This window comes from Anas acuta, chromosome 13 (genome assembly GCF_963932015.1).
Source record: "Anas acuta chromosome 13, bAnaAcu1.1, whole genome shotgun sequence".
NCBI classification, from domain to species: domain Eukaryota; kingdom Metazoa; phylum Chordata; class Aves; order Anseriformes; family Anatidae; genus Anas; species Anas acuta.
Window position 1 is genome coordinate 15,718,433 of NC_088991.1, and position 10,729 is coordinate 15,729,161.

The window sequence follows — 10,729 nt, forward strand, 5'->3', positions numbered from 1 at the left end:
AAGAAACATCCGTTCTTTTTTTTTTCCTCTAGGAATGCTACTTTCACTTAACAAGTGTAAATGAGTTGAGCATACAAACAATTGAGAAAAGTTGCTGCTGTGCTCAAGATATTTAAAAACTTTATAAAAGGCAATAAAGGTCATGAAAAATAAAAAGTATGCAAATCTGATGAATTCCCTTACAGTGAGAAAACTAGCAAATATATACTCAAAAAGTTCTTGCCTGTAGCTACTTATTTCCACTGTTATATACAAAACTTACTGTGGAGAGCAATGAATGATATCTGGCTCATAAAAAGGCTTGGTAACTTGCATATTTGGCAAAGGACTGAAATCATTTTAAAATATACATTTTTATAATAGTTATGTTATTTTGTTGCATTGTATTCACTGTGCAGAATTTTCTCCACATGGGATCATATATCCCATAGATATATATATATATATACATATATAGAAACAAAATGATAACTTGTTACTGCCCAAGTTACATTATTAAGAAAGTATTAGATCCCTTCATTTCCAGGGGAAACCAGGAAAACAGCAGGGGGGAAGGGAAAGGGGAGGGAATGGACTGGTAACAGACAGACAAGGAAAACGCTTCATAAATGCATAAATTCTGCTAGGGAAGATGGTATCTATTGAAAGAAAGAAAATTATACTAGAAAGTCAAAGGCAATTTCTAACCCATTCAGAGCTGTTTTACACCTCAAAACAAACAAACAAATACCACGTGGCCAGCCATTGTCATAAGCTCATTTTTAACTTGGTCATTAATGGCTGGATCAAACCTCAGCGAAGCTCGAGGCCTTTGTAAACAGACAGTAAGGTGCAATGCAGTGTAAGAACACAATGATTACAAACTGCAAGTTCTTAGCTACCTCCTCTTCAGTCACTTCCATGAATCTGCACTCTCAGGATTTATTAACAAGAAAACCACATTATAAAATTCAACAGCCAGCTCACCATTATCTTTTTGTTCAGTAGAAGAGGGACAATATTCCCTTTTTGAAATGAAGGTAGGTCAGCAAAATAATATAAAGACAAAGTGAAGGCCACTGAAAAAATATTAACTATAATTCCAGGAAGTTGACTCACAATTCAAAGTAGATTAATCTAAAATATTTAAGCATTATTATCCTCAGCTATCCACATTTTCCCCTTCAAAGATGCATGCTACTCCATCAGGGACAACTGAAGAACATAAACTGTAACAACTCAGTTGTTAATCTACCATATAATTATGAACTGAAATTGGCAGCAGTTTGTATTAACATAACTGCGCTAGCATCTGAAGTTACCGTTTTTTTTTTTTTCTCAGGTTGAACAGCTTCCAGGTTTTTGACTTTTTCTTTTTTCATTAGCCAACAGGCTATCCAGTAGTTTAATCAAAATGTAAAGCATGCATAAGAATTATTTTGTTCTTGTGGCTTTCTGACATTACTATTTGTCTAGTGGCTTTATTTTGTAGTTACAGAAATAAGTAAAATATTTTCTAAGATTCAATACTGTGTAAATCATGCAAGAACATGGTACGAGGGACAAATCAAAATGACTTTTTGATTTGTTAGGGTACAAAAATGGTAGGTAATCCTGCGATGTTTTTGCAAATATCTTTCAAATACCAAAGATTAGACTTCCATAAAAAGTCAATCTGTTACTAGTTATATATTCTTAGTTTTAATTTGTCCATCAAATAATATATATATATTTTATATATATAATATATTTATATTTTATATATATATATATATATATATATATATATATATATGGAATTATCATATATATATTATATATATATATATATATGATAATTCCATCCTTAACTTTTATTATTACAGTCCCTCTCCTCTAACACCTTTCCACAACAAAGGAACTGGAGGGATAATGATTAGATAAAAATCATCATTAGTAAAGAACAAATTCTTGCTGCTGCTCTACAGGGTCCACAATTTCAACTAATTTAAACTCAGCATCTTGAAAACAAGTGTTTTTGTTTTTTTTTTTTTTCACCAGAATTAAACTGGCAATGAAGAAAAATAGCTCATGAACAGCAGTCCCTGAACTTTCACTGGATCTTCATAGTCATGTAGATAATTTTTAATCATTCTCTGCATTCCACTGTCCTGTGTGGCCTTTGCTCATGTTTTATTTCCATCCCAGAGAAAAGCTCCGCCCCCTCCCCCTCCAAATGTTCAACAATAAGCTAAGTCACTCACCAGTATTAGAAAAAAATATTACCAAATCTGTCAACACTTGTCACAGTGTATTTCAGAGCAGTGGCAGCAAAACTTTGAAGCTTGAGAATGTCATTAAAACAAAGTAAAAAGTATCTTGCAACAATTCAGAAAAATATTAATATTTTCTAATTTGACTGATTTAAGTGAGCTTAATCCACCCTGTATAAGCAATCAAAACACTGTTTTTGTTACACTGTTTCTGTTTCAAAATCTTTCCTAATGTAAGAAGGCTGCTATTTTAGAAGTATTTTCAGATAAGTATATGTTCGTCAGGCTTTTTGAAGCAGTCTGCTTATTTCTTAAGGAAGATTCTTGACGGGGCAGTAGTTCTGACTTTTTGAGTCAGAACTCAGAGCTGTAGCATTTCACTTCAGTATTATTACCTTCTCTAGCAATTTTATAAATCTATAAGTACAGGTGAGAGACACTATCTTACATTATTCTTTTATTTTCCATGCTATAATTATAATCTGGGTTATTGCATTTTAACTAGTACCTTTCTCCGCTGGTGTAAGAAACAAGAAAGTACACCTCACTTAGTACTTTACCAAATAAAATCCATTTCTTTTCAAAATAGTTCCTTCGAGACATTTCAAATAATTAAACAAACTTCGGAACATGTTTCAAATACTAAGAGAAGGTCCAAAGCACAGAAGTGCAGAGCCAGAGAACTCAAAAACATGTAAGCATGTAACAGGTAACAGCACCAAAAACGTAAACACACACCAGTTATCCAAATGCTCAAAGGCCAACATTGCCAGGGTTGGCTGCTCTCTGCCTTCCCACTGCAGGAGCCAGCAAGAGCCCAGTGACACAGTACCTGTGTGAGAAAAGCAGAGCATGTGTCACCAAGAGCCCAGCTCATCTGGCAAGTTCATGGTGATGAGACACAGTCAAGGCAGGGAGTGAGCCTATGGGTCACACCCTGAAACAAGAGTGCCCCAAGCTGGGCAGGGGCATGAGGAGGCTGCAGGTGGGGCAGGTGAGTGCAGTTAAAGCCTACGAGAGGCACTGGTACCACAGTCCTAATGACAGCTCTCTTTCACTTCTTGAAGGTATGTGCATAGGAACACTTCACAAATCAAAAAACAATCTTGCTTTCATTTTAAAGTGAACTAGCAATTAATACATGAGAAAACCGCATGTTGATTATAAAATACTATCACATAACTGGCAATCTGCTCCAGCTGAAGTTATTCACTTGTTCCTATCTGCAGACCACAAAGAAAACAACTGTGATAACCTTCTCTGAGAAGGACAACATTACAGATCAACATACACAATCTTTTTCCAAAGCAGATACAAGTAGAATAATATTCTATGTTTGTGTCACGGCACTGAAAGCCCAGTGAAGATAAGCAGCACTCAAAAATTACAAAATGAGTCAGAAAATAGAAACGGAAAAAGGGATAGATATTAACACCAGTATAAAATTAATTGACTATCCACCAAGCCACAAATGGTATCCGCTTCATAAAGAATAAATTAGCTTTCCCCCCCCAAAAAAACAAATCTCAGCCAAATTTCTTAATTAAAAAAAAAAAAAAAAAAAAAAAAGATGGATGACAGGGGAAAAAAAAAAAAGGTATGAAATATTTTTACTTTGAATAATTGAAAATTGGAACTTCCTGCCTGAAAACATAAGAGAAATCAAGAAGTAACAAAGGTTCAAGAAACTTCCTTCCTCACTGAAAAGAATGAGACTAGCTTCATAATTAAAAAATGTATTCTCCTCTATCTTAAAAAGGAGTGAAACTTGTATTACAAGGTATAGGTCAACAACTAATGAACAAGATGAAGGATAAACGTTTTTAGAGAGTCTCAGACAGCCATTTGCAAGGAGCAAAAACGAAATGGCAAGCCTCTTAACCTTTGCTGTTTTAGCTCACAATTAATCTGGTAGGAGATAAGAGGCCTATAATCCTTTTATGACTTTTATCAGAAATAATAAGCCAACAAATTTATAAAATGCATATGCAAAACACTCTATACTAAGCTTATTTTAGATGAAACAATGAAATGAAAGGTGAGCACCACTGAAATATCCTGTAGCAGATGCCTAGAGAGAGAATACAAGAAATAAGACAAGTAAAGAATGAACCTTTTTTCCCTGTTCTTCCTTCCAAGGTATAATGACTAATTTCAGAACTCTTGTATTAGAGGATGCATTTGGAAAATTATTTTCATCTGGAACTATCTTCCATAAGGGGTGTGTTTAATCCTTTTTTGGAAACCATATATAATTTGGCTTCCGCAATGTCCACTGGAAAGACTTCCATAATTTATTTATACATTACATTTAAAATTTAGGTTTTTTTGCTTTTCCTTAAACTTCTACATGATAAATTTATTGAGGTAGAGGTTACCTCTGAAACAGAAGACAGTTTAAATGGCATGAGTGCTAGGGACAAAAATACTTAGAAATAATCAATACTTGCCTATACCAAAAGAATAACTGACTTGCAGTAGTTTGCCTAAAGACAGAGACAAAAAGATGAGAGAACATTATAGCCATCATCAGAAAAAATAAAAGACTGTTGTAGAGAGGAATTCAGTGATATGTTCTTCATAACCACAGTGAATAAGCAGTAGGTTTAAGTTATAGTAAGGAAGCCCAAAGCTGAATATTAGAGGAAAAAAATCCCAATTCTAATGGCTAATCAAAAGAACTATATGCGATAGCTGTATAGTCCCTCTAAGAGAATGCTGGATGAGAGTCACTCTGAAATTATGTGGATCTATTCATCCTATTTTAGCAAAGAGAATGGCAGTAAAAAACCTCTTATGTCCCTTCCAATCTAATACCATACAATTAGCAAGAAAGATAGTCAAGACACCTACTATAGTGGTTTATTTCACCCTCTCCCTTTGTTGTGTGTACAGTTTCTGGCTTTATTTATATTGCTAGAGAATACTCAATTTTCTCTCCCACTCAAAAGAAAATACACAGCATTGTGATTACTTGAAGTATAACAGAGTAACTAGAAAGTGGAGGTGTACAGAATTTATGATGCTGTTTACTCTCAGCCATGTGACCACATTCAAGTTGTTTTTGTGTTGGACAGTTTCCAGAAATTGCAATGGTATCTGCTAGAAAACAACTTTCTATACTCTCTAAATTTAAAACACAGATTTTGACAGATACTATAGTCTTACCTTCTGGACAACAAAATGTTGGTCATGATAAAAGCTACAGTTCTCAACTGAAAGAAAGAATCTTTTAAAACTAAAGACACAGTTCCGTATAAATCTAAATTCCTTGCTTTCTTGCATTAAGTTCAAGAAGTAGAAATGACTGAGACTTCATATGTTTAGCCCAGTATGCAGTAAGAAAGTATTTTTTTTTTTTTTAGCCTTTCCACCTACATATATTGAAGAGAATAAGACAATTCTGTATAAAACAGAATAACAGTTAAGTGGAAACATCTAGTTACCTGGAAGGATGAACCTGAAATGAGAAGTAATACTATCATAAAAACTAACCTGTTTTTATCGTCAGAGCACAGAGGCTCAAAGATAATATCTATAAATGACTGCATCTAGTTTGATGTACAGGTAGGTACTTGGATCCATTCTGGAGAGTACCATAGTTATCAACCTTGGCTTACATACTCTAAATTATTTATTCTTATTTCTTCCTTGGGATCCCAATAACTAATCATAGCACTTGGTCATGGCCATGTTCAGTATTGTGAGACATCAGGCATATGACATCAGCATTTGTCACATTCTTGCTGGCCAGCAGGTTGTTCAAGGAATATTTGAATCTACCTGAACTGGTCCCACAACACGCAGTCAATTCCATGCACTGGAAATATATGGTTTGGTGGCAATGGTTCCATGGTGGCAATTCTGAGTTGCACAGAATGAGGCAGGTGCCAGTCATAAAAGTACACAGAAAGCTCTAATTTGCAATCAGAGGAGGTAAATGGAACTTGAAAATGAAATTAAGGACAGTTTCCAAAGCTATTTTACATTGTGTATGACAAAAGCAGTGCTACCTTCTCCCACAGCTAGCTGCCTGTTCTAGAACTTGAGCTGCCACCTTCCTTGTCCCCGCAAAAATATTTATGGGACAATGCACCCTCCTCCCCTCAATAAGCTGCATCAGAGAACTAGTCAGACTAAAAGACAGCCCAACAAAACAATGCTGTCAGTCCCACCTCCCCCACTAAAAGCAAAGGCTGTTTAAATTCAGACAAATTCTAGCCTGGTTCTTCAGCACATAGCATTTGTGCCACCACAACAGGGGGACACAGAGTCTCCCTGGTGGGTGAGAGCAGGGTAGGGCTGCTTCCTTTAGCAGCAGCATCGTGGAAATACCTGGGACATCACAGGCTGTGGACAGGCTAATAAAAGCCTTGCAACTTTCCCTCCCCTGACAGCAAACATACCTTGTAGAAAAAACATAATAAATTATGTAAAGAAGAAATCAGCATTCTCTACAGCAATAAAATCAAGCAATTCTGTACTTTCGCAAAGTTTCTGAAAAAATACCCACTCTGAGGCATTGAATATCCATTCACTTGATCCAATGGCCTCAGTATTCTTGTCTACAAGCTATGTGTGTATTCATTACTCACTATGTTATTTTCCTTCATTTCCACTTCCTCATTAATTTTTATGCACTTTTGTTTTCATTTGTATACTTTTCATCACTTCAATTTCCTAATATCTCAGTGTTCCAATTAGCTACTTCCATATCTTAATCACACTGAGACTCCTTATTCAGCTATAAATATAATTTTATTACTGCTGTTTTAATGACTAACTGTTGCAATATCTATTTTATATAAAATAATTTCTCTTAAAACTATCTCCATTTCTTTCTCTTGTCTTTAATTCATTGCATCTCTCATTGTACTGTATATTTTGTTCAGTAGATCTTGTGTCATCCTAAAATGTCTCCTGTTCTAAAAACTAATTGCCTGGGGAGGGGATAAACTTTTCACTTTGTTTCAACATAAACATTAAGAACAAGCATTGAAATATTTCCTTTGATTTTATCAGACTGTCCTAAACTTGCTAAATTCAACCCAAAATCAAAGACAGATAGAATCCCCACATTAAAGGGCATAAACTTTCAAAGCATGGAAGTACAGCCTAGATAGACACTATGAATACAGCACATTTCTCTCTTGTTGTGAATACCAAAATCACTATTAGAAAATGTGTGTCTTTAATAAATGAAACCATTACTTCTGAACTTGGAATCCAGCATTATTCTCACCTTTAATTTCTGTAACAGCGTATATTGGCAGTGCCAATATTAATATTTACTTCATGATTCTAAAATCTCTGTAGTTTCAGACTTATTGTTAATTGCAAGACCCGAGATGCTGACCATCAAAGAAAACAGAAGAAAAGTCTCCAAGTGAAAAGTATAGATCTAATTATACTCAAACTAATAGAAGAGTTTGTGTTCTTATATCTACATTCTGTGAGAGACCAGATTTGTCTGGGATATAAAGCAAAGATCACAGCAAGGTTTGCTTTAAGAAAAGCATACGCAAATGTTTATGCCATGTACACAAAACAGATTCAGTATGAATCCAAATAGTACATTAAGCTATTCTAACAAAGTACATTCTGAGTCAACACTTTATCTTAAATTATACTGTGTTCAACTACTGTATTTTAAAACTTTAATTTACTTTTATGAAGGAAAAATTAAAAGCATTAGAAGAAGTGAAGACTCATACATTTTGAGTAGTCGGTCTGTGCATAAGTAGTGAAACTTACTTATAAAGCCCCGTTACACTGAACTTCTCTGAAGGCTTTGGGGACTTGTGATTGTGTGCGTGTATTGTTTTGTTTTATTTTGTTTTGTTTGTAAACTGCTTCAGTCACTTCAAAATCCATGGGTTCTCTCTGGTGAGGTGGGCTGTAGCTGTATCATGTTTTTGCCAGTTTTTGCTCTGTAATAGACTTAACCTAAGCTCTACCGACTGCAGTATTACAAACTACAGCTAAGCTGTCTCTACTTATAAAAATGAATCTTCCTTTTTGTTATTTTGTTGTCTTTCACTTCAGGAATTCAGGGAATACCAATACAAACCAAGGCTGTACTAGAGCCATCTCCCCCCCCCTTTATTTTTGTAGGGGAAAATGTCTTTATGCTTCTTGGTACCCAAAATGAAGACCTAAATCATGTTATGATATAATATATTGCATTAGTTAAAAAAAAAAAAAAAAATCCAGTTAGACATCAGACTTAACTTTGGGGTTTTAGACTCAGAACCATAAATTCTTTATATACCATATCCAATTGTAGTAACATCACTGACAATTTCTACCAGCTGAACAACTGATTGTGTTTTAGAAAAACTAAATTCAGTTGTTGATCCCAAAGGATAACAGAAAAATGATTTTGTCAAGTATACATTTTTCCTACAAACATGTCCAGTAAATCCTATCACAGATTTAAGGTACAAATTTATAATACAATGTTTTATATTTGATAATTTGTTTAACAGATGACCTGCAGCTCTGATAGCTTTGGAGTGGCAACCTGTCGGAGGTAAATGAACTTTGTCAGCTACTGAGATACTTTGTTTTAAATACACAAGCTCATGCTTTCTTAAAATAAACTAACTTACATATGTAATTACTACTGATGTCTCCTTCTTTAGTCCTCTTCTACTTCCTACTGAAATATGCCATTAAGTATCTTTATTTAGAGATGAATGATATCTCAGATACACTGTTTGCTACCAACTACCAAACAATTTAGCACTGACAGCAAAATATAATATCTAGAAGTTGCTTGAATCTGTTTTAATAGTAATTTCTAAAATGACAGTTATGCATTATTTTACAAATTCTTTATTCAGTTTGATCTTCTTTTTGCCTGCCCCACCCTCCATCCCCTACCCTCTATGGGCTTTCAGCCTTAGGTTATAACCCAACATTTTACTGAGTGCGAACTCCTTTTTTAACTGTGTAGTATTTCAGTGCTGCTTTTCACCTCAAGTAACAGAAACAGCATGTCAAATAGTTACTAACCTCTCTGTGGAAACAGAAGTGGGCAACAGGTCTAAGCAGTCTGCCTAATCTTTACATGAAACTCATCCACAGTACTAATATCCTAAATAATAGGGAAGAAAATGAAGTAATTCTCCAATGTGAGAATGTTTTTAGCAGAGATTCCAGAAGCAGCTAGCATTTATACTGAAAGTCGATGTGTGATTCCTCCATCAAACTTCTAAATTTAATTGTTTTAAAGACCAGGGTATCAAAACACTCAAATCTCACATACATTATTATATATGTATAATTTTAAGTTATCTTAAACCAGTGACTCCTCAAAAGCAAAGAAATAATAACAACAAAACCACAAATAAAACAAAACCCTAACCAAGCAGACGTTGGTCATGAATTAATCTTTACAAAAATTAAATTCCAGACCTGGCAAGTTTGTTTTACAATGCCCTAAAGCTTTCCTGAAACTATATACATCATACTCAACAAGAAGATCCCACAGATTGCTATTAGTATGCTGAAATTCTGTAACTTGCTGTCTCTTGGCCTTACTGGCAAACTCTACTGCTTGAACCCGACTACCTATCAGTAGAGCAACATTTTCCTTGATTTGATACCTTCCATTACTCTTGTATGTTTGGTAAGCCTATTTTTATTTATTCAAAAAAATACACAGTTCACTTCCTTCTTACTATCATAACTTTTCAAGTATTTTCTAGAGACTGATGGATATTTTCCTTATGTTTTAAATTCACAGAGCTGAACTTATTTTAGCAGCAAAATGTTGCTAAAAATATGGATGTTTCAGTATTGTCTCAAAACTTTTTGAGACATAAGAATATTTTTCTTCAATATATCTCAAACATTGAAATAATACGAGACAAAATTTTAAATGTCTTGAGAGAAATGTTTGTGGTATTATCAAAGCTTTACACTTTGGTATGGTCTCTTCTATCTACAAGCATAAAGACAGAGAATATGGCAGTTAAAAAGACAGAAACCTCTAAAAGAAGATTAACACGAACAAAGGATTTTAGAATTCATAAACATTTTACAGTAGGTCACCCAACACTGTACCCAACATGTGTAGTATGTGACCCAGGAGACACTCAGGCTGTGTTCCAGTCAGCACATTTCCCTCTTCATGAAGTTGGACTCACGCTTTTTGTAAGACACATCCAAAGTACAGCAGTGACATAGATGCATTCATCCAACATATTTGGGTTGCTACTAGTAAACTGATATTGGTATGTCAGTCTCACTGAACCTGAGCTAGCTATATGCAGAAATTTAGATGCAGTAGGTCCACCACAGCCCAGAAACAGTGAACCCTTTGTGCAAGAGCTGTGCAGCAATTCTTTCTGTGCACAGCAGTAATTTCTTTGAAGTTTCCAAAATTCTGAAGATCACCAGGAACAGCAGCATTTGCTCTAACTGGGAAATTACAAGAAACATCTAAACTGTAAATGCTAAGATAAGAGACCACATCCATAAAACTTTGGTTG

At 34.7% G+C, this 10,729-nt stretch overlaps 1 long non-coding RNA gene across 10 annotated transcripts in view; it reads right to left on the minus strand.

Moving 5' to 3' along the window:
• The window catches only part of LOC137863708 (uncharacterized), a 315,617-nt gene extending 312,364 nt beyond the window's left edge, over positions 1 to 3,253 (minus strand). For 4 of the 10 annotated variants that reach the window (XR_011101061.1, XR_011101058.1, XR_011101064.1 and 1 more), the window contains exon 1: positions 3,064 to 3,252. This is a non-coding gene — a long non-coding RNA (uncharacterized lncRNA). Of the gene's footprint in view, positions 1 to 3,063 lie in introns of all 10 variants that reach the window. The other 6 variants (XR_011101053.1, XR_011101057.1, XR_011101055.1 and 3 more) reach the window with 4 other exon arrangements.
• Positions 3,254 to 10,729: the final 7,476 nt, after the last annotated feature.